This window comes from Triticum aestivum, chromosome 2A (genome assembly GCF_018294505.1).
Source record: "Triticum aestivum cultivar Chinese Spring chromosome 2A, IWGSC CS RefSeq v2.1, whole genome shotgun sequence".
In the NCBI taxonomy this organism is placed as follows: domain Eukaryota; kingdom Viridiplantae; phylum Streptophyta; class Magnoliopsida; order Poales; family Poaceae; genus Triticum; species Triticum aestivum.
Window position 1 is genome coordinate 565716627 of NC_057797.1, and position 25440 is coordinate 565742066.

The following is a 25440-nucleotide window of genomic DNA, read 5'->3' on the forward strand; positions in this document are numbered from 1 at the left end:
ATGGAGCCCCGAAGATGATGATCAAAGGAGCTATATGATATTGGCCATATCATGTCACTACTTTATATAATTGCATGTGATGTTTATTATGTTTTATGCATCTTGTTTACTTAGGACGACGGTAGTAAATAAGATGATCCCTTACAAAAATTTCAAGAAGTGTTCTCCCCTAACTGTGCACCGTTGCTACAGTTCGTCGTTTCGAAGCACCACGTGATGATCGGGTGTGATAGATTCTTACGTTCACATACAGCGGGTGTAAGACAGTTTTACACAGCGAAAACACTTGACGAGCCTAGCATGTACAGACATGGCCTCGGAACACGGAGACCGAAAGGTCGAACACGAGTCGTATGGAAGATACGATCAACATGAGAATGTTCACCGACGATGACTAGTCCGTCTCACGTGATGATCGGACACGGCCTAGTCGACTCGGATCGTGTAACACTTAGATGACCAAAGGGATGTCAAATCTGAGTGGGAGTTCATTATAATTTGATTAGATGAACTTAATTATCATGAACTTAGTCTAAATATTTTACAATATGTCTTGTAGATCAAATGGCCAACGTAGTCCTCAACTTCAACGTGTTCCTAGAGAAAACCAAGCTGAAAGACGATGGCAGCAACTATACGGACTGGGTCCGGAACCTGAGGATCATCCTCATAGCTGCCAAGAAAGATTATGTCCTACAAGCACCGCTAGGTGATGCACCTGTTCTCCCTGCAGAACAAGACGTTATGAACGCTTGGCAGGCACGTACCGATGACTACTCCCTCGTTCAGTGCGGCATGCTTTACAGCTTAGAGCCGGGGCTCCAAAAGCGTTTTGAGAGACATGGAGCATATGAGATGTTCGAAGAGCTGAAAATGGTTTTTCAAGCTCATGCCCGGGTCGAGAGATATGAAGTCTCCGACAAATTCTTCAGCTGTAAGATGGAGGAAAATAGTTCTGTCAGTGAGCACATACTCACTATGTCTGGGTTACATAACCGCTTGACTCAACTGGGAGTTAATCTCCCGGATGATGCGGTCATTGACAGAATCCTTCAGTCGCTTCCACCAAGCTACAAGAGCTTTGTGATGAACTTCAATATGCAGGGGATGGAAAAGACCATTCCTGAAGTATTTGCTATGCTGAAATCAGCAGAGGTAGAAGTCAAGAAGGAACATCAAGTGTTGATGGTCAATAAAACCACTAAGTTCAAGAAGGGCAAGGGTAAAAAGAACTTCAAAAAGGACGGCAAGGTAGTTGCCGCGCCCAGCAAGCAAGCTGCCGGGAAGAAGCCAAAGAATGGACCCAAGCCCGAGACTGAGTGCTTTTATTGCAAGGAAAGTGGTCACTGGAAGCGGAACTGCCCCAAATACTTAGGGGACAAAAGGCCAGCAAAACCAAAGGTATATTTGATATACATGTAATTGATGTGTACCTTACCAGTAATCGTAGTGACTCCTGGGTATTTGATACCGGTGCCGTTGCTAATATTTGTAACACACAGCAGGAGCTGCGGAATAAACAGAGACTGGCGAAGGACGAGGTGACGATGCGCGTCGGGAATGGTTCCAAGGTCGATGTGATCGCCGTCGGCACGCTACCTCTACATTTACCTACGGGATTAGTTTTGAACCTCAATAATTGTTATTTTGTACCAAGTTTGAGCATGAACATTGTATCAGGATCTCGTTTAATCCGAGATGGCTACTCATTTAAATCCGAGAATAATGGTTGTTCTATTTATATGAGAGATATGTTTTATGGTCATGCTCCGATGGTGAATGGTTTATTCTTTATGAATCTCGAGCGTAATGCTACACATGTTCATAGTGTAAGTACCAAAAGATGTAAGATTGATAGTGATAGTCCCACATACTTGTGGCACTGCCGCCTTGGTCACATAGGTGTCAAACGCATGAAGAAGCTCCATGCTGATGGACTTTTAGAGTCTCTTGATTACGAATCATTTGACACATGCGAACCATGCCTCATGGGTAAAATGACCAAGACTCCGTTCTCAGGAACAATGGAGCGAGCAACCAACTTATTGGAAATCATACATACTGATGTGTGCGGTCCAATGAGTGTTGAGGCTCGCGGTGGCTATCGTTATGTTCTCACCCTCACTGATGACTTGAGTAGATATGGGTATGTCTACTTAATGAAACACAAGTCTGAGACCTTTGAAAAGTTCAAAGAATTTCAGAGTGAAGTTGAGAATCAATGTGACAGGAAAATCAAGTTTCTACGATCAGATCGTGGAGGAGAATACTTGAGTCACGAGTTTGGTACACACTTAAGAAAATGTGGAATAGTTTCACAACTTACGCCGCCTGGAACACCTCAGCGTAATGGTGTGTCCGAACGTCGTAATCGCACTCTATTAGATATGGTGCGATCTATGATGTCTCTTGCCGATTTACCACTATCTTTTTGGGGCTATGCTTTAGAGACTGCCGCATTCACTTTAAATAGGGCACCGTCGAAATCCGTTGAGACGACACCGTATGAATTGTGGTTTGGGAAGAAACCTAAGCTGTCATTTCTAAAAGTTTGGGGATGCGATGCTTATGTCAGGAAACTTCAACCTGAAAAGCTCGAACCCAAATCGGAAAAATGCGTCTTCATAGGATACCCTAAAGAAACTGTTGGGTATATCTTCTACCTCAGATCCGAAGGCAAGATCTTTGTTGCCAAGAATGGGTCCTTTCTGGAGAAAGAGTTTCTCTCGAAAGAAGTAAGTGGGAGGAAAGTAGAGCTTGATGAAGTATTACCTCTTGAACCGGAAAATGGCGCAACTCAAGAAAATGTTCCTGAGGTGCCTGCACCGACTAGAGAGGAAGTTAATGATAATGATCAAGATACTTCTGATCAAGCTCCTACTGAAATTCGAAGGTCCACAAGGACACGTTCCGCACCAGAGTGGTACGGCAACCCTGTCTTGGAAATCATGTTGTTAGACAATAGTGAACCTTCGAACTATGAAGAAGCAATGGCGGGCCCGGATTCCGACAAATGGCTAGAAGCCATGAAATCCGAGATAGGATCCATGTATGAAAACGAAGTATGGACTTTGACTGACTTGCCCGTAGAACGGCGAGCCATAGAAAATAAATGGATCTTTAAGAAGAAGACAGACGCGGATGGTAATGTGACCATCTATAAAGCTCGGCTTGTCGCTAAGGGTTATCGACAAGTTCAAGGTGTTGACTACGATGAGACTTTCTCACCGGTAGCGAAGCTGAAGTCCGTCCGAATCATGTTAGCAATTGCCGCATTTTATGATTATGAAATTTGGCAAATGGACGTCAAAACGGCATTCCTTAATGGTTTCCTTAAGGAAGAATTGTATATGATGCAGCCGGAAGGTTTTGTCGATCCTAAGAATGCTGACAAGGTGTGCAAGCTCCAACGCTCGATTTATGGGCTGGTGCAAACATCTCGGAGTTGGAACATTCGTTTTGATGAGATGATCAAAGTGTTTGGGTTCACACAGACTTATGGAGAAGCCTGTGTTTACAAGAAAGTGAGTGGGAGCTCTATAGCATTTCTCATACTATATGTAGATGACATACTTTTGATGGGAAATGATATAGAACTTTTGGACAACATTAAGGCCTACTTGAATAAGAGTTTTTCAATGAAGGACCTTGGAGAAGCTGCTTATATATTAGGCATCAAGATCTATAGGGATAGATCGAGACGCCTCATAGGTCTTTCACAAAGCACATATCTTGATAAGATTTTGAAGAAGTTCAAAATGGATCAGTCCAAGAAAGGGTTCTTGCCTGTTTTGCAAGGTGTGAAATTGAGCTCAGCTCAATGTCCGACCACGGCAGCAGAGATAGAAGAGATGAGTGTCATCCCCTGTGCCTCAGCCATAGGTTCTATTATGTATGCCATGCTGTGTACCAGACCTGATGTAAACCTTGCCGTAAGTTTGGTAGGAAGGTACCAAAGTAATCCCGGCAAGGAACACTGGACAGCGGTCAAGAACATCCTGAAGTACCTGAAAAGGACTAAGGAAATGTTTCTCGTTTATGGAGGTGACGAAGAGCTCGTCGTAAAGGGTTACGTCGACGCTAGCTTCGACACAGATCTGGATGACTCTAAGTCACAAACCGGATACGTGTATATTTTGAATGGTGGGGCAGTAAGCTGGTGCAGTTGCAAGCAGAGCGTCGTGGCGGGATCTACATGTGAAGCGGAGTACATGACAGCCTCGGAGGCAGCACATGAAGCAATATGGGTGAAGGAGTTCATCACCGACCTAGGAGTCATACCCAATGCGTCGGAGCCGATCAAGCTCTTCTGTGACAACACTGGAGCTATTGCACTTGCCAAGGAGCCCATGTTTCACAAAAAGACAAGGCACATCAAGCGTCGCTTCAACTCCATCCGTGAAAATGTTCAAGATGGAGACATAGAGATTTGTAAAGTACATACGGACCTGAATATAGCGGATCCGATGACTAAACCTCTCCCTAGAGCAAAACATGATCAACACCAGAATTCCATGGGTGTTCGATTCATCACAATGTAACTAGATTATTGACTCTAGTGCAAGTGGGAGACTGTTGGAAATATGCCCTAGAGGCAATAATAAAAGTATTAGTATTATATTTCTTTGTTCATGATAATTGTCTTTATTCATGCTATAATTGTATTATCCGGAAATCGTAATACATGTGTGAATAACAGACACCAACATGTCCCTAGTAAGCCTCTAGTTGACTAGCTCGTTGATCAATAGATAGTCATGGTTTCCTGGCTATGGACATTGGATGTCATTGATAACGGGATCACATCATTAGGATAATGATGTGATGGACAAGACCCATTCCTAAGCATAGCGTGAGATCGTGTAGTTCGTTTGCTAGAGCTTTTGCCAATGTCAAGTATCTTTTCCTTTGACCATGAGAGCGTGTAACTCCTGGATACCGTAGGAGTGCTTTGGGTGTATCAAATGTCACAACGTAACTGGGTGACTATAAAGGTGCACTACAGGTATCTCTGAAAGTATCTATTGTTTTATGCGGATCGAGATTGGGATTTGTCACTCCGGATAACGGAGAGGTATCACTGGGCCCACTCGGTAATGCATCATCATTATGAGCTCAAAGTGACCAAGTGTCTGGTCACGGGATCATGCATTACGGTACGAGTAAAGTGACTTGCCGGTAACGAGATTGAACGAGGTATTGGGATACCGACGATCGAATCTCGGGTAAGTAACATATCGATTGACAAAGGGAATTGCATACGGGGTTGATTAAATCCTCGACATCGTGGTTCATCCGATGAGATCATCGTGGAGCATGTGGGAGCCAACATGGGTATCCAGATCCCGCTGTTGGTTATTGACCGGAGAGCGATCTCGGTCATGTCTACATGTCTCCCGAACCCGTAGGGTCTACACACTTAAGGTTCGGTTACGCTAGGGTTGTAGGGATATGTATATGCAGTAACCCGAATGTTGTTCGGAGTCCCGGATGAGATCCCGGACGTCACGAGGAGTTCCGGAATGGTCCGGAGGTAAAGATGTATATATGGGAAGTCCTGTTTCGGGCATCGGGACAAGTTTCGGGGTTATCGATATTGTACTGAGACCACCGGAAGGGTCCCGGGGGTCCATCGGGTGGGTCCACCTGTCCCGGGGGGCCACATGGGCTGTAGGGGGTGCGCCTTGGCCTACATGGGCCAAGGGCACCAGCCCCACATAGGCCCATGCGCCTAGGGTTTGAGGGGGTAAGAGTCCTAGGAGGGGAAGGCACCTCCTAGGTGCCTTGGGGGGGGGGGGGGAGGGAAACCTCCCCTTGGCCGCCGGCCATAGGAGATTGGATCTCCTAGGCTGCGCACCAACCCCCCTTGGCCCTCCTATATATAGTGGGGGAGAGGAGGGACTTAAAACCTGAACACCTTGGCCTTTGGTTGCCTCCTTCTCCCTCCCCGACACCTCCTCCTCCTCCATAGTGCTTAGCGAAGCTCTGCCGGAGTACTGCAGCTCCATCAACACCACGCCGTCGTGCTGCTGCTGGTGCCATCTCCCTCAACCTCTCCTCCCCCCTTGCTGGATCAAGAAGGAGGAGACGTGGCTGTTCTATACGTGTGTTGAACGCGGAGGCACCGTCCGTTCGGTGCTAAGATCATCGGTGATTTGGATCACGTCGTGTTCGACTACATCATCCCCGTTCTTTGAACGCTTCCGCTCGCGATCTACAAGGTACGTAGATGCATCTAATCACTCGTTGCTAGATGAACTCATAGATGGATCTTGGTGAAGCCGTAGGAAAATTTTGTTTTCTGCAACATTCCCCAACAGTTTTTCCTGCGATTGTTCGCTGTTCGTCGAAGCTTGAAAATACATTGAGCATCATGCAAGTCATTGAAGACCGCAATAACAACTCGCTAACAACGATGTCTACTTAGCCACAGTGGTGTAGCCAGCCCAATAAGCCAGAGTGGTCCATCAATAGAAATATTTACATATGTTTATTTATTTTCAAAAAAATTACTACACTAAATACAAGCTAGCTACGCCACTGCTTAGCCACTAAAGGAACATAGACTAAGTCAACACCCCACATGCGACTACCCCTTCGCCTCTCCTCCAAACAAACATGCGCCGTTGTTGGCGCCGCCGATCTGCCTCGTCTCCTTTGGCTTCAAGGTCATGGGGAGCGGTGGATCCCGACCCTTGCCGACAGGAGGATTCCGTTTTTATACGTTTCTTTGAGTTTTGTTAGGGTTTGTGTCCTGCTCACGAAGATGGGACGGCGGCGGTTCCCTAAAGATGGAATAAGATTCTTCCCACCTAACCCCCGTCTCGGTGGTGCTCTAGTATCGTTGGAGGGCATGTGGAGGTGTGTCTCTGGTGTTGGGGAATGTAGTAATTTCAAAAAAATTCATACGCACACGCAAGATCATGGTGATGCATAGCAAAGAGAGGGGAGAGTGTTGTCTACGTACCCTCGTAGACCGGCAACGGAAGTGTTGACACAACATAGAGAAAGTAGTCGTACGTCTTCCTGATCCGACCGATCCAAGTACCGAAAGTACGGCACCTTCGAGTTCTGCACACATTCAACTCGGTGACGTCCCTCGAGTTCCGATCCAGCAAAACATTGAGGGAGAGTTTTGTCAGCACGACGGCGTGATGACGGTGATGATGTTCTACCGACGCAGGGCTTCGCCAAAGCACCGCTACGATATGACCGAGGTGGAATATGGTGGAAGGGGGCATTACACACGGCTAAGGAACGATCACGAGGATCAACTTGTGTGTCATGGGGTGCCCCCTTGCCTCAGTATATAAAGGAGGGAGAGGGGGAGGTGCGGCCGGCCCTATGGGTGCGCCTGGAGGAGTCCTACTCCAACCGGGAGTAGGACTCCCCCCTCTTACCTTGTTGGAAAAGGAAGGAGGAAGGGAGAAAGAGGAAAAGGGCCCCCCCCTTCCTTGTCCTATTCGGACTAGGGGGAGGGGGGGCGCGGCCTGCCCTAGCCGGCCCTCCTCTTCTCCCTTATGGCCAATGTAGGCCCAATAACCCCCGGGAGGGTTCCGGTAACCCCACGGTACTCCAGTAAAATCCCGATTTCACCCGGAACATTTCTGATATCCAAATATAGGCTTCCAATATATCAATCTTTATGTCTCGACCATTTCGAGACTCCTCGTCATGTCCGTGATCACATCTGGGACTCCAAATCAATTGATTTTTCAAGCATCCCATATGAGAGATCAAAGTACTGAAAGTACTACTTCACAAAGGCGGACAAGACAATGGATTAACATTAGTACTAGTATATGTACTCACTCTCTAAGATCCAACTACCTGTCAGCTGATGTGGAGCACGTGCACTACTTCGTCTGGAGAAAACCAAGAGCAGCCGTCCGAGGGCCGCCGCCGGCTTGTTCAGCGTGTAGTTCCGCTGCTGCTATGGATTCAGTGTTCAATAATGGCCAAATTGCCGCTCCCAGCGCGCCCTCACAACAGAGCTTAATCAACATCAACCAAGCTGACTTGCACTGCGCCATCTCCTATTCGGCGGTTTTTCGGCTACATGTCTTCCAAAATTCCAGCTGCCGCTCCTGGCTCGAACCGTCAGCTGGGTTACCGATTTGTGACTCCTACATGAGATCGTCTATTGCCTCGCTGCGGTCGACCCCAACGGTCCGCTGGCTTATGCCATATCATAAAAACAAGCTAAGTCACTTTTATATTTAAATTTAATTTTTTTCCAGTTAATGAAATATATCCGGCACCTTTGAGTTAATCTCGGGGGCTATCGTTTCTTCTCATAAAGTTGAGTCGTAAGGTTACCAAAGAGGACTATTTGCCACGATGCACAGTTCAAACATGGGCGCCCTACATATCAGCGAAATAATTTTACGTTCGTTCTTTACTAAGTCAGATGCAACTCGTAACCGACCAAGTAGTGGGTATGGTATTGTCAATCGACTCTGATGCCTATCATGGACTTTGTCGACCCTGAACATATCATATTCCATGAAGAAAGTCCACGTGAAAGCCTACTTAGTCGAGTCGAACGATTAACAACTTAAACACAAGTTGACAAAGTCATTGAAATTACTATTTAATTTTGTTTTATACATCACGAACGGTGTAATGCATTCATGTGTTTTATTTCAGGAACAAAGAGCCTCAAGACAACTCCTCGAGTCGCCTTGAGCCTCGAGGGCTATCAACCTAGAATTTGTGAAAAAACGAACTTTGTTCGTCACCAAAACACAAGTTCACAGACCCCCGGGTTGTTAAAGGCCTAAACAAACCCGGCGCTCGGGGGCTACAGATGATATACATACTATGGGAGTTGGAAAAAATTCGGAAAGACCTGGCTAGGGAAGACCCAGCTTGGAGACAGAATCCAGCCTCGGAGGACAACCCGACAACATCAACGTCGATGCTTCATGACCCGGCAATCTCTTCATCCACATTTCGGCATCCATTACGTCAACGACCCGGAAAAAAGCTCCACGTTCAAGGAAGACAAAAGCATCAACAAAATCAAGACCTTCCGCCCGACTCTTCGAGTCACCCGAAAGCTCGGGGGCTACCGTCGTGGATATGGGACACGGGTATCCTCATGAAGGTAGGCCGCGGCCCATCATGGGAGGTGGCCCACCAGGCCGACTTAAACAGTTTGAATAAGACCTGGATTGCTACCCGTCTTGTAATAGAAAAGAGACTAGTCCTAATCCTACTAGGACTCTACATGTAGGACGGCCCCTTCAACTTATATAAGGAGGGGCAAGGCTCCCCAAGAAGATTGACAAGTGCCACGAGTTGGACAAGTTAGGTTTAGACAATAGCTCTCGAGATAGAGCACTCTTGTAACCGTGATCATCATCATCAATATCAATGAAGCAGGATGTAGGCTTTTACCTCCACCGTGAGGGGCCGAACCTGGGTAAAACATCGCGTCTCTCGTCCCGCTCAACCCCTCTCAAGCTACCACATAGATGCGTTGGCCTCGCGACTAAGTCCTGACACTAAGGACATCTGCCGTGACAATTCCACGACAACTCTCACTTAGAAAGATATCCCTCTAATCCTCTAAGTGATCACGTGATCCAAATCAACTAAACCATGTCCGATCATCATGTGAGATGGAGTAGTATCAATGGTGAACATCAATATGTTGATCATATCTACTATATGATTCACGCTCGACCTTTCAGTCTCCGTGTTCCGAGGCCATATCTGTTATATGATAGGCTCGTCAAGTTAAACCTGAGTATTCCGCATGTGCAACTGTTTTGCACCCGTTGTATTTGAACGTAGAGCCTATCACACCCGATCATCACGTGGTGTCTCAGCACGAAGAACTTTCGCAACGGTGCATACTCACGGAGAACACTTATACTTTGATAATTTAGTGGGGGATCATCCTATAATGCTACCGTCAATCAAAGCAAGATAAGATGCATAAAAGATAAACATCACATGCAATCAATATAAGTGATATGATATGGCCATCATCATCTTGTGCTTGTGATCTCCATCTCCGAAGCACCTTCATGATCACCATCGTCACCGGCGCGACACCTTGATCACCATCGTAGCATCGTTGTCGTCTCGCCAATCTTATGCTTCCACGACTATCGCTACCGCTTAGTGATAAAGTAAAGCATTACAGCGCAATTGCATTGCATACAATAAAGCGGCAACCATATGGCTCCTGCCAGTTGCCGATAACTCGGTTACAAAACATGATCATCTCATACAATAAAATTTAGCATCATGTCTTGACCATATCACATCACAACATGCCCTGCAAAAACAAGTTAGACGTCCTCTACTTTGTTGTTGCAAGTTTTACGTGGCTGCTACGGGTTTTAGCAAGAACCGTTCTTACCTACGCATCAAAACCACAACGATAGTTTGTCAAGTTGGTGCTATTTTAACCTTCGCAAGGACCGGGCGTAGCCACACTTGGTTCAACTAAAGTTGGAGAAACTGACACCCGCCAGCCACCTGTGTGCAAAGCACGTCGGTAGAACCAGTCTCGCGTAAGCGTACGCGTAATGTCGGTCTGGGCCGCTTCATCCAACAATACTGCCGAACCAAAGCATGACATGCTGGTAAGCAGTATGACTTATATCGCCCACAACTCACTTGTGTTCTACTCGTGCACAACATCAACGCATAAAACCTAGGCTCAGATGCCACTGTTGGGGAACGTAGTAATTTCAAAAAAATTCCTACGCACACGCAAGATCATGGTGATGCATAGCAACGAGAGGGGAGAGTGTTGTCTACGTACCCTCGTAGACCAGCAAAGGAAGTGTTGACACAACATAGATGAAGTAGTCGTACGTCTTCCCGATCCGACCGATCCAAGTACCGAACGTACGGCACCTCCGAGTTCTGCACACGTTCAACTCGGTGACGTCCCTCGAGTTCCGATCCAGCAAAATGTTGAGGGAGAGTTTCGTCAGCACGACGGCGTGATGATGGTGATGATGTTCTACCGACGCAGGGCTTCGCCTAAGCACCACAACGATATGACCGAGGTGGAATATGGTGGAAGGGGGCACCGCACACGGCTAAGGAACGATCATGAGGATCGACTTGTGTGTCATGGGGTGCCCCCTTGCCTCAGTATATAAAGGAGGGAGAGGGGGAGGTGCGGCCGGCCCTATGGGTGCGCCTGGAGGAGTCCTACTCCAACCGGGAGTAGGACTCCCCCCTCTTGCCTTGTTGGAAAAGGAAGGAGGAAGGGAGAAAGAGGAAAAGGGGGGCGCCACCCCCCTTCCTTGTCCTATTCAGACTAGGGGGAGGGGTCGCGCGGCCTGCCCTGGCCGGCCCTCCTCTTCTCCCTTATGGCCCATGTAGGCCCAATAACTCCCGGGGGGGTTCCGGTAACCCCCCGGTACTCCGGTAAAATCCCGATTTCACCCGGAACGTTTCCGATATCCAAATATAGGCTTCCAATATATCAATCTTTATGTCTCGACCATTTCGAGACTCCTCGTCATGTCCGTGATCACATCCGAGACTCCGAACAACCTTCGGTACATCAAAACACAAAAACCCTAATTACGATCGTCACCGAACTTTAAGCGTGCGGACCCTACGGGTTTGATAACTATGTAGACATGACCGAGACATGTCTCCGGTCAATAACCAAAAGCGGAACCTGGATGCTCATATTGGCTCCTACATATTCTACAAAGATCTTTATCGGTCAGACCGCATAACAACATACATTGTTCCCTTTATCATCGGTATGTTACTTGCCCGAGATTCGATCGTCGGTATCTCAATACCTAGTTCAATCTCGTTACCGGCAAGTCTCTTTACTCGTTCCGTAATACATCATCATGCAACTAACTTATTAGTTGCAATGCTTGCAAGGCTTGAGTGATGTGCATTACCGAGAGGGCCCAGAGATACCTCTCCGACAATCGGAGTGAAAAATCCTAATCTCGAAATACGCCAACCCAACAAGTACCTTTGGAGACACCTGTAGAGAACCTTTATAATCACCCAGTTACGTTGTGACGTTTGGTAGCACACAAAGTGTTCCTCCGGTAAACGGGAGTTGCATAATCTCATAGTCATAGGAACATGTATAAGTTATGAAGAAAGCAATAGCAACAAACTAAACGATCAAGTGCTAAGCTAACGGAATGGGTCAAGTCAATCACATCATTCTCCTAATGATGTGATCCCGTTAATCAAATGACAACTCATGTCTATGGTTAGGAAACATAACCATCTTTGATTAACGAGCTAGTCAAGTAGAGGCATACTAGTGACTCTCTGTTTTTGTCTATGTATTCACACATGTATTATGTTTCCGGTTAATACAATTCTAGCATGAATAATAAACATTTATCATGATATAAGGAAATAAACAATAACTTTATTATTGCCTCTAGGGCATATTTCCTTCATCTGGCAGATCTCACGGGGTCCGGTCCGTGGTTGCCTTTGGTGGATCCGCTCGGATCCAGTCTTCACCAACGTGTCTTCAGGTTGGATCATTTTGATCTACGCTTCTCTTCATGGGCAACTGTTGTTGCTTCAGTGAGAGGTGGCCTTAGCACGAAGACTTCTCGACTATCTATTCCAACAAGTTCTGCCCAGCTCCCGTGTGGGAGGGGTGATGACAGTGACATTTCTTCAGCTCGCTTCAGTGTTTGTAGTCATCGCTAGGTGGTCTATGAATCTGGATGTAATTTTTATTATTTTAGTATTCATTGTACTGTCATGATTGATGATGAATAAGCCGTAAGTTTTCTAACAAAAAGAAAGAGAACACCCCACACAACTTAGGTTAGCAATCCTTCACTATCAATCCAAAGGGTTGCACAAATCGAATCTTGTTGCAGAACTAAATAAATGAAGAGGACAAAGATGTCGCGTCAATAACCAGCCAACTGATTCTTTTGATGAACACACCAACTATCAAAATCCAAAGAGAACTAATATATCTATCAACACGTACTTTGAAACAGGCTTTCGCTTCGCTTTATATTAATAAAATTGTGCATCCAAATGATGCAAGATATTGAGAAAATACAGAAGCCAGTCAAAAGAAAACAAAACAAAACAAGTAGAGAGTGCTAGAACACACTAGGGTGTACTACTAAACGTCTCCAACAAGACACCGGGAGAAGAACATGAGACCCGTCGACGCGTCCGAGGAACACCCCCACTCATCAAAAATTCCCCCAAGAGGGTCACGACGTGAAACCGCCACCGTCATCGTGTCAACCGTGGCAAACACTAGTTTTCACCCTGAGTGTCAGTAGGTAAGGTGTGACGCTCCGAGACCGATGTGCCAGGTGTCTCCCAGTTATTCGCTGTTATTTCCTTGTCTTTGCTTGCATGTCATGCATCTCATATCATGTCATCATGTGCATTGCATTTGCATACATGTTCGTCTCATGCATCCGAGCATTTTCCCCGTTGTCCGTTTTGCAATCCGGCGCTCCTATGTCACCCGGTGTCCCTTTCTACCTCTTTTCGTGTGCGGGTGTTAAACGTTTTTGGATTGGACCGAGACTTTTCATGCGGCCTTGGTTTACTACCGGTAGACCGCCTGTCAATTTTCGTGCCATTTGGATTTCGTTTGATACTCCAATGGTTAACCGAGGGACCAAAAAGGCCTCGTGTGTGTTGCAGCCCAACACCCCTTCAAAGTGGCCCAAAACCCACCTAAACCTCCTCCATCATCTCGGTCGTTCGATCACGATCACGTGACCGAAAACCGCACCTCATTTGGACTCTCCTAGCTCCCTCTACCTATAAATATGTGCACCCCGTCAAAATTCGCGGACGAAACCCTAGCGTCTTCCTCCTCGCGCCGCCGGACATGTCCAACCGCGCCGGACATGTCCAACCTCCACGTCGCCCCGGCCAATCAGGGCTTGCCACGTCATCACCGCCGCCTCCCGCGCCAACCCCGCCGTGCCACGTGTCCACGCCGCCTCCCACCATCACGCCGGCCACCCGGGGCCCAGATCCGGCCCGCCCCGGGGCCGAATCGGGCCACGCCGGGCTCTCCCTCCACCGCCGCTCGCCCCGGCTGTCCAAAGTCGCGCCGCTGCCACGGTCTTCGCTGGTGCCCAAGCTGTCCGCCGGCGGCGAGCCTCTCCGCGCCAACCGCGCGCCCCACGCCGAGCGTCGCCGCCGTGCGCCGCCCGCCTCTGCCTGTCCCCGCCCTCCTCCGCGCCGTCCTCGCCGGCGACGAGCTCGCCGGAGACGACGCCGTCGCCACCCGGGTCCTCTCTACCTCGAACCCGACCCGATCCACTCTGCCTCTGCGACCCAGATCCGGCCGTTGACTTTTTCGCGGGGTAAAAATCTCTCAAAGTCCCAGATCTGAATAATTTCTAGCATTTTTCATCACATCACAACTCCCTCATTGTAGCTCTGATTCATGCGTGTAGCATATCAAAATGTTCGCCTCGGCGAGTACATCATTTCATCTCATTGCATCATTTTCATTTGAGCTCATCTTGATGCCCGAAATGATGTTGGAAGAGGGCTATGTGAGGAATTTGTCCGATCTGTTTCAGCAAATGGCATTTTGTCATTTTTGCCATGATTAATGTGTGCATGCTATGATCCCGAGCTCTACATGTGTTTTGTTATATGCAATGCCATCTTTGCAGAGGTGCTTGCCATGTATTTTTGTGATATTTGTGGTGACTAGCACAAGCTTGCAAAGTAGCGTAATCGGTAACGCTGTTTTCAGGGACTTAGAATTTCACTAAGTCCTTGTCCTGATTTTGTTGTTATGCCATATGTTCATGTTGTTTCCTAGTGATCCGTGCCTCTTTTGAGGATGATCAGTAAGGATGTTTTGTTAACATTCTGGTGCTCTATCCATCCATGTATTTGTTTGCAATTATGGAGCACCCTATCTTGAGTCAATCGAGATCTACTTTTGCTATAAAGTGAATCCTGGCAAATTGTTGACATGTTTAGCGATTTTGTCGAGGATGTTGCTATTGATCTGTGCATGCTATGTTGTTGTTCTTGCCATTTCTAGCTTCTATGACATGTATTCTTGATGGATGTATGCTTAGTTTGTCATGCCATGCTCTGCAGTTAGTGCATCGAGCTCGCAAACATGCCTACTCGTTAACTGATTTGCATGCTCCAGTTTTTCACCAAGTCTGAATCTGTTTATGTTTTTGCCATGTTCACATGCTTGCAATCGTATTTTCTGATCCCTTTTGGCTCAAGGTCACTAAGGGACTTTTGTTAAGTGTTTTGAGTAGCTTCATGCCATGCCTTGCCTTGCTATGTTAAGTTCCTGTAGCATGTACTTTTCATGCTCTAAAATGTGCTTCCTGATGATAAATTCCAGACTTGTGTTAATTTCACTAAGTCTGAAACCTGTTATCATTTGCACTTTTGCCATGCTTGTTTGAGCTTGCTATTGAGTGAATTAGCCGTAGCTCACTGTTCATCTTTTGTCAAGCATCTTGAGTGGATTCCTGCCATGTATTTTTTTGACATGTTTGAGTGTTGTAGCATATTTATCTTGATGCATTTAGATGGCTACTTGCTGTTAATCGCAAACCGGTGCCATATTTGTTTTGCTTGCCATTTCCAAACCGTGCATCCGATTCTGGTGATCTTTATATTGATTTCAACCGAAATCACCTCACCTTTCTAGTGGAACTCTTGGATTTCCAAGTTGAGACCAGGTTCAATCATTCCTTTCCAAATGTTGCATATGCATCGCATACCGCATCCCACATATCATACCATGTTCATGTGTGGTTTGTTTACTATGTTGTGTGCTTCTTTCCGGTATTGCTTCTTCGGGTTGGTTCCGATAACGTCGCGTTTGTGAGGACCCATTCGACTACGTCCGTTTGTCTTCTTCATGGACTCTTTATTCTTCCTTGCGGGATTTCAGGCAAGATGACCATACCCTCGAAATCACTTCTATCTTTGCTTGCTAGTTGCTCGCTCTTTTGCTATGCCTATGCTATGATACCTACCACTTGCTTATCATGCCTCCCATATTGTTGAACCAAGCCTCTAACCCACCTTGTCCTAGCAAACCGTTGTTTGGCTATGTTACCGCTTTGCGCAGCCCCTCTTATAGCGTTGTTAGTTGCAGGTGAAGATTGGAGCTTGTTCCATGTTTGGAACATGGATATTTTGTTGGGATATCACAATATCTCTTATTTAATTAATGCATCTATATACTTGGTAAAGGGTGGAAGGCTCAGCCTTATGTCTGGTGTTTTGTTCCACTCTTGCCGCCCTAGTTTCCGTCATATCGGTGTTATGTTCCCGGATTTTGCGTTCCTTACGCGGTTGGGTTATAATGGGAACCCCTTGACAGTTCGCCTTGAATAAAACTCCTCCAGTGCTACGTCTTGAGCTTGCGTTAGTTTTCCCCGAAGAGGAAGGGATGATGTAGCAGAGTAGCGTAAGTATTTCCCTCGGTTTTTGAGAACCAAGGTATCAATCCAGTAGGAGCCCACGCTCAAGTCCCTCGTACCTGCACAAAGCGATAGCTACCCGCAACCAACGCGATTAGGGGTTGTCAAGCCCTTCACAGTCACTTACGAGAGTGAGATCTGATAGATAGAATAGTTTTGGTATTTTTGATATAAAGATGCAAAATAAAAAGTAAAAGCAAAGTAAATAGCAAAACAATATAAAAGTGATGGAGATTGATATGATGAGAATAGACCCGGGGGCCATAGGTTTCACTAGTGGCTTCTCTCGAGAGCATAAGTTTTCTACGGTGGGTGAACAAATTACTGTTGAGCAATTGACGGAATTGAGCATAGTTATGACAATATCTAGGCATGATCATGTATATAGGCATCACATCCGTGACAAGTAGATCGAAACGATTTTGCATCTACTACTACTACTACTCCACTCATCGACCGCTATCCAGCATGCATCTAGAGTATTAAGTTAAAAACAGAGTAACGCTTTAAGCAAGATGACATGATGTAGAGAGATAAATTCATGCAATATGAAATAAACCCCATTTTGTTATCCTCGATGGCAATGATACAATACGTGTCTTGCTGCCCCTTCTGTCACTGGGAAAGAATACCGCAAGATCGAACCCAAAGCTAAGCACTTCTCCCATGGCAAGAACTACCAATCTAGTTGGCCAAACCAAACGGATAATTCGAAGAGACTTGCAAAGATAACCAATCATACATAAAAGAATTCAGAGAAGATTCAAATATTGTTCATAGATAGACTTGATCATAAACCCACAATTCATCGGTCTCACCAAACACACCGCAAAAGAAGAAGATTACATCGAATAGATCTCCATGAGAGAGGGGGAGAACTTTGTATTGAGATCCAAAAAGAGAGAAGCCATCTAGCTACTAACTATGGACCCAAAGGTCTGAGGTAAACTACTCACACTTCATCGGAGAGGCTATGATGATGTAGAAGCCCTCCGTGATGACGGCCCTCTCCGGCGGAGCTCCGAAACAGGCCCCATGATGGGATCTCGTGGATACAGAAAGTTGCGGCGGTGGAATTAGGTTTTTGGCTCCTGTTCTGATCGTTTGGGGGTACGTGGATATATATAGGAGGAATGAGTACGTCGGTGGAGCACCGAGGGTCCCACGAGGCAGGGGCGCGCCCTAGGGGGGCGCCCCCTACCCTCGTGAGCACCTCTTTACTTCCTTGTAGTAGGGTCCAAGTCTCCTGGATCACGTTCGGTGAGAAAATCACGTTCCCGAAGATTTTATTCCGTTTGGACTCTGTTTGATATTCTGTTTCTTTGAAACACTGAAATAGGCAAAAACAACAATTCTGGGATGGGCCTTCGATTAATAGGTTAGTCCCAAAAATAATATAAAAGTGGAAAATAAAGCCCATTATAGTCCAAAACAATAGATAATATAGCATGGAGCAATCAAAAATTATAGATACGTTGGAGACGTATCAGGCATCCCCAAGCTTAATTCCTGCTCGTCCTCGAGTAGGTAAATGATAAAAAGAGAATTTTTGACGCGGAGTGCTACTTGGCATAATTTCAATGCAAAATTTCTTAATTGTGGTATGGATATTCAGATTAGAAAGATTCAAGACAAAAGTTCATATTGACATAAAGAATAATAACACTTCAAGCATACTAATAAAGTAATTGTGTGTTCTCAAAATAACATGGCCAAAGAAATTTATCCCTACAAAATCATATAGTCTGGCTATGCTCTATCTTCACCACACAAAGTATTTAAATCATGCACAACCCCGATGACAAGCCAAGCAATTGTTTCATACTCTAACTTTTTCAAGACTTTTTCAATCTTCACGCAATACATGAGCGTGAGCCATGGACATAGCACTATGTGGAATAGAAGGGTGGTTGTGGAGAAGACAAAATGAGGGGAGGATAGTCTCACATCAACTAGGCGTATCAACGGGCTATGGAGATGCCCATCAATAGATATCAATGTGAGTGAGTAGGGATTGCCATGCAACGGATGCACTAGAGCTATAAGTATATGAAAGCTCATCAAAAGAAACTAAGTGGGTGTGCATCCAACTCGCTTGCTCACGAAGACCTAGGGCAATTTGAGGAAGCCCATCATTGGAATAATAAGCCAAGTTCTATAATGAAAAATTCCCACTAGTATATGAAAGTGACATAACAAGAGACTCTCTATCATGTAGATCATGGTGCTACTTTGAAGCACAAGTGTGGTAAGAGGATAGTAACATTGTCCCTTCTCTCTTTTTCTCTCATTTTTTTTATTTGGGCCTTTTCTCTTTTTTTATGGCCTCTTTTTTTCCGTTCGGAGTCTCATCCCGACTTATTGGGGAATCATAGTCTCCATCATCCTTTCCTCACTTGGGACAATGCTCTAGAAAATTATGATCATCACACTTTTATTTTTCTTACAACTCAACAATTACAACTCGATACTTAGAACAAATATGACTCTATATGAATGCCTCCGGCGGTGTACCGGGATATGCAATGAATCAAGAGTGACATGTATGAAAGAATTATGAATGGTGGCTTTGCCACAAATACGATGTCAACTACATGATCATGCTAGCTATATGACAATGATGAAGCGTGTCATAATAAACGGAACGGTGGAAAGTTGCATGGCAATATATCTCGGAATGGCTATGGAAATGCCATGATAGGTAGGTATGGTGGCTGTTTTGAGGAAGGTATATGGTGGGTGTATGATACTAGCGAAAGGTGCGCGGTATTAGAGAGGCTAGCAATGGTGGAAGGATGGGAAAAAGTGCATATAATCCATGGACTCAACATTAGTCATAAAGAACTCATATACTTATTGCAAAAATCTAGAAGTTATCAAAGCAAAGTATTACGCGCATGCTCCTAGGGGGATAGATTGGTAGGAAAAGACCATCGCTCATCCCCGACCGCCACTCATAAGGAAGACAATCAATAAATAAATTATGCTCCGACTTCATCACATAACGGTTCACCATACGTGCATGCTACGGGAATCACAAACTTTAACACAAGTATTCTTTAAATTCACAACTACTAAACTAGCATAACTCTAATATTATCACCTCCATATCTCAAAACAATTATCATGCTTCAATCTTCTCTTAGTATTCAACGCACTCAAAAGAAAATTTCACATATCTTGAACACCAAGCATATTTATATTAAGCAAATTACCATGCTATTAAGACTCTCAAAATAATTTAAGTGGAGTATGAGAGATCAATAGTTTCTTTAAAACAAACCACCACCGTGCTCTAAAATATCTAAGTGAAGCACATAGAGAAAAATTATAACGCTCAAAAGATATAGGTGAAGTGCATAGAGCAAAACTACATAGCTCAAAAGATTTAAGTGAAGCACATAGAGTATTCTATCAAATTTTAATTCATAGATGACTCTCTTAAAAGGTGTGTACAGCAAGGATGATTGTGGCACACTAACAAACAAAGACACAAATAATACAAGACACTCCAAGCAAAACACATATCATGTTGGTGAATAAAAATATAGCTCCAAGTAAATTACCGATGGAAGTGGACGAAAGAGGGGATGCCTTCCGGGGCATCCCCAAGCTTTGACTTTTTGGTATCCTTGGATTATCTTGGGGGTGCCATGGGCATCCCCAAGCTTAGGCTCTTGCCACTCCTTGTTTCATAATCCATCAAAAGAACTCACCCAAAACTTGAAAACTTCACAACACAAAACTCAATAGAAATCTCGTGAGCTCCATTAGAGAAAGAAAACAAAAGACCACTTCAAGATACTGTAACTAACTCATTCTTTATTTATTTTGGTGTTAAACCTACTGTATTCCAACTTCTCTATGGATTATAAACTATTTTACTAACCATAGATTCATCAAAATAAGCAAACAACACACGAAAAACAGAATCTGTCAAAAACAGAACAGTCTGTAGTAATCTGTAACTAACGCAAACTTCTGGAACTCCAAAAAATCTACCAAAATTAGAAGACCTATATAATTTGTTTATTGATCAGCAACAATTGGAATCAGTATTTTATCGCGTTCTGATGATTTTTAGTAATTCGGGCACTGAACACAAAGTTTCTGGAAATTACAGCAAGATCAAATAACTATCATCCAAGAAGATCCAATAGGTCTAGCTTGGCACAAACACTAATTAAAACACAAAACCACATCCAAACAGAGGGTAGATGGGTTATTTATTCCCTAAAATAATAAAAACACAAAAAACAAAAAATAAAATTGGGTTGCCTCCCAACAAGCGCTATCGTTTAACGCCCCTAGCTAGGCATAAAAGCGAGGATAGATCTAGGTATTGCCATCTTTGGAAGGCAATCCATAAGTGGCTCTCATGATGGTTTCATATGGCAATTTTATTTTCTTTCTTGGAAAGTGTTCCATGCCTTTTTTTAATGGAAATTACAATCTAATATTCCCTTCCTTCATATCAATAATCGCACCAACCGTTCTAAGGAAAGGTCTACCAAGAATAATAGGGCAAGAAGGATTGCAATCTATATCAAGAACAATGAAATCTACGGGCACATAATTTCTATTTGTAACAATAAGAACATCATTAATTCTTCCCATAGGTTTCTTAATAGTGGAATCTGCAAGATGTAAGTTTAGAGAGCAATCATCAAGATCACGGAAATCTAGCAAATCACACAAAGTTTTGGGGATGGTGGAGACACTAGCACCCAAATCAAACAAAGCATAAAACTCATGATCTTTAATTTTAATTTTGATAGTTGGTTCCCACTCATCATAGAGTTTTCTAGGGATAGAGACTTTCAACTCAAGTTTTTCTTCATAAGATTGCATCAAGGCATCAACAATATGTTCGGTGAAGGCTTTCTTTTGACTATAAGCATGCGGAGAATTTAGCACGGATTGCAACAAAGAAATACAATCAATCAAAGAGCAACTTTCATAATTAAATTCCTTGAAATCCAATATAGTGGGTTTAGCAACATCTAAATTTTTATTTCTTTCAATCCCACTTTCATCAATTTCATCATAAAGATCTAAATATTCCGAATTTTTGGAACGCCTTCTAGGTAAAGGAAGATCATATTCAGTTTCATCAAGATTCTTATTGCAAAACAAAGATTTGATAGGGGACACATCAATAACTTTTAGATCTTCATCTTGATTTTCATAGGTATTCGATTTTGCGGCCATCTTATTGACTAAGGTAGCTTGCATGTTCGAAATTTCAACAGTCATCTTTTCAAGACGAGCAATTTGGGATCTGATACCATCAAATTCTTTAGACAAATCATCGAGCTCTTTGTTCATATAACTCATAAAACCTTTTTGTTCCTTAAGCTCGTTTCTAACGAAATTATTATGCTCAAATTGCAAAACCATGAACTTCCTAACGTTGTTTTCGATCTCCTCTAACCTTTTAAAGTGAAGATCACCAAAATTTGGTAGAGCCATCGCGACAAACAAGCAATCCAACACACGAGCAAACAAAAAGCAAGCGGACAAAAAGAGGCAAATAGAGAGGGAGGATAGGGAGAGAGAGGGCGAATAAAACGACAAGGGTGAATTGGGGGGTGAGGAAAACGAGAGGCAAATGGCAAATAATGTAATGCGGGAGATAGGGATTGTGATGGGTACTTGGTATGTTGACTTTTTGCATAGACTCCCTGGCAACGGCGCCAGAAATCCTTCTTGCTACGTCTTGAGCTTGTGTTGGTTTTCCCCGAAGAGGAAGGGATGATGCAGCAGAGTAGCGTAAGTATTTCCCTCATTTTTTGAGAACCAAGGTATCAATCCAGTAGGAGCCCACGCTCAAGTCCCTCATACCTGCACAAAGCGATAGCTACCCGCAACCAACGTGATTAGGGGTTGTCAAGCCCTTCACGGTCACTTACGAGAGTGAGATCTGATAGATAGAATATTTTTGGTATTTTTGATATAAAGATGTAAAGTAAAAAGTAAAAGCAAAGTAAATAGCAAAACAATATAAAAGTGATGGAGATTGATATGATGAGAATAGACCCGGGGGCCATAGGTTTCACTAGTGGCTTCTCTCGAGAGCATAAGTTTTCTACGGTGGGTGAACAAATTACTGTTGAGCAATTGACAGAATTGAGCATAGTTATGAGAATATCTAGGCATGATCATGTATATAGGCATCACGTCCGTGACAAGTAGATCGAAACGATTCTGCATCTACTACTACTACTCCACTCATCGACCGCTATCCAGCATGCATCTGAAGTATTAAGTTAAAAACAGAGTAACGCTTTAAGCAAGATGACATGATGTAGAGAGATAAATTCATGCAATATGAAATAAACTCCATCTTGTTATCCTCGATGGCAACGATACAATACGTGTCTTGCTGCCCCTTCTGTCACTGGGAAAGAACACCGCAAGATCGAACCCAAAGCTAAGCACTTCTCCCATGGCAAGAACTACCAATCTAGTTGGCCAAACCAAACGGATAATTCGAAGAGACTTGCAAAGATAACCAATCATACATAAAAGAATTCAAAGAAGATTCAAATATTGTTCATAGATAGACTTGATCATAAACCCACAATTCATCAGTCTCAACAAACACACCGCAAAAGAAGAAGATTACATCGAATAGATCTCCACGAGAGAGGGGGAGAACTTTCTATTGAGATCCAAAAAGAGAGAAGAAGCCATCTAGCTACTAACTATGGACCCGAAGGTCTGAGGTAAACTACTCACACTTCATCGGAGAGGCTATGATGATGTAGAAGCCCTCCGTGATGACGGCCCTCTCCGGCGGAGCTCCGGAACAGGCCCCAAGATGGGATCTCGTGGATACAGAAAGTTGCGGCGGTGGAATTAGGTTTTTGGCTCCTGTTCTGATCGTTTGGGGGTACATGGATATATATAGGAGGAAGGAGTACGTCGGTGGAGCACCGAGGGTCCCACGAGGCAGGGGGCGCGCCCCCTACCCTCGTGAGCACCTCTTTGCTTCCTTGCAGTAGGGTCCAAGTCTCCTGGATCATGTTCGGTGAGAAAATCACGTTCCCGAAGATTTTATTTCGTTTGGACTCCGTTTGATATTCCGTTTCTTCGAAACACTGAAATAGGCAAAAAAACAACAATTCTGGGTTGGGCCTCCGGTTAATAGGTTAGTCCCAAAAATAATATAAAAGTGGAAAATAAAGCCCAATATAGTCCAAAATAGTAGATAATATAGCATGGAGCAATCAAAAATTATAGATATGTTGGAGACGTATCATCCAGCAATGCCCAACATTGGTTTTACCATTTGCCACCTAGCCTTTTCTTTCCCTTGGGTTCTGCAGAGTCAAGGGTCATCATTATTTTAACCCCCCCCCCCCCCGGCCAGTGCTCCTCTGAGTGTTGGTCCAAACTAAAGCCCCTTGCAGCACCACCTCGGGGAAACTCGAGGGCTGGTTTTAGTTGTACGGACTGCTCATCTGAGTGTGCCCTGAGAACGAGATATGTGCAGCTCCTATCGGGATTTGTCGGCACATTCGGGCGGTGTTGCTGGACTTGTTTTACCATTGTCGAGGATGTCTTGTAACCTGGATGCCGAGCCTGATCGGATTGTCTTGGGAGAAGGAATATCCTTCATTGACCGTGAGAGCTTGTGATGGGCTAAGTTGGGACACCCCTGCAGGGTTTTGAGCTTTCGAAAGCCGTGCCCGCAGTTATGGGCAGATGAGAATTTGTTAATGTCCGGTTGTAGAAAACCTGAAGTTGATCTTAATTAAAATGCATCAACCGCATGTGTAACCGTGATGGTCTCTTCTCGGCGGAGTCCGAGAAGTGAACACGGTGTTGGAGTTATGCTTGACGTAGGTTGTTCTAGGATCACTTCTTGATCATAGATTTATCGACCGTGCCTTGCCTTCTCTTCTCGCTCTCATTTGCGTATGTTAGCCACCATATATGCTAGTCGCTTGCTGCAGCTCCACCTCATACCTTTTACCTTGCCCATAAGCTTAAATAGTCTTGATCGCGAGGGTGTGAGATTGCTGAGTCCCCGTGACTCACAGATACTTCCAAAACCAGCTTGCAGGTGTCGAGGATACCGTGTAGATGATGCAACCAAGCTCAAAGAGGAGCTCTATGAAGATCTTGTCCTTTATGTTGTTCCGTTTCCAGTTGATCAGTAGTGGAGCCCAATTGGGGTCGATCGGGGATCTGTGTAGCATTTGGGGTAGTCTTCTTTTATTTTGGTTCCGTAGTCATACCTTGAGTGTATTTGGATGATGTAATGCTTTATTCATGTATTATGTGTAGTGGCGAGTGTAAGCCAACTATGTATCTCTTTCCCTTATGTATTACATGGGTTGTGTGAAGATTACCTCACTTATGACATTGCTTTCAATGCGGTTATGCCTCTAAATTGTGCTTCGACACGTGGGAGATATAGCCGCATCGAGGGCGTTACAAGTTGGTATCAGAGCCTTCCCCGACCTTAGGAGCCCCCTGCTTGATCGAATCGCTAGCATTTTTGAGTCTAGAAATGTTTTGAGTCTTATAGGATTATATATATCAGAGAGTTAGGAATTCTTTTTACTCCCCAGTCCCTTCGTCGCTCTCGTGAGGCATCCTGACGTAGAGTTTTGACTCTTCTCTTCTAAAATTTCACCAACATTTTTTTCCGGATCACGCGGGTATCTTGGAATCGTTCCGATCGATTTGTGACGAGAACATTGTTCTTGGTGCCTCCTATCATTTAGGGGTTGTGGCAGTGTCCCGGGGAATTGAGCTTCGAGGTGTTGTCGTCACAATTTTATCGTTGCAGTTCTGGAATACCTGAGTTTAGTTTTGCCAACATCGAAAATCTCTTTTATGCAGTTGTTGGTGAGATAACCTCGACGCCACCCAGTACTGGGGCGGGGGTTCGGGAGTATTGCCATAACTCGTATAACAGATGCTTTTCGAAGGTTGAGGTAAACGATTTTCGAAGGTTTCTTGGTTATGTGTTGAAGGATGGATACAA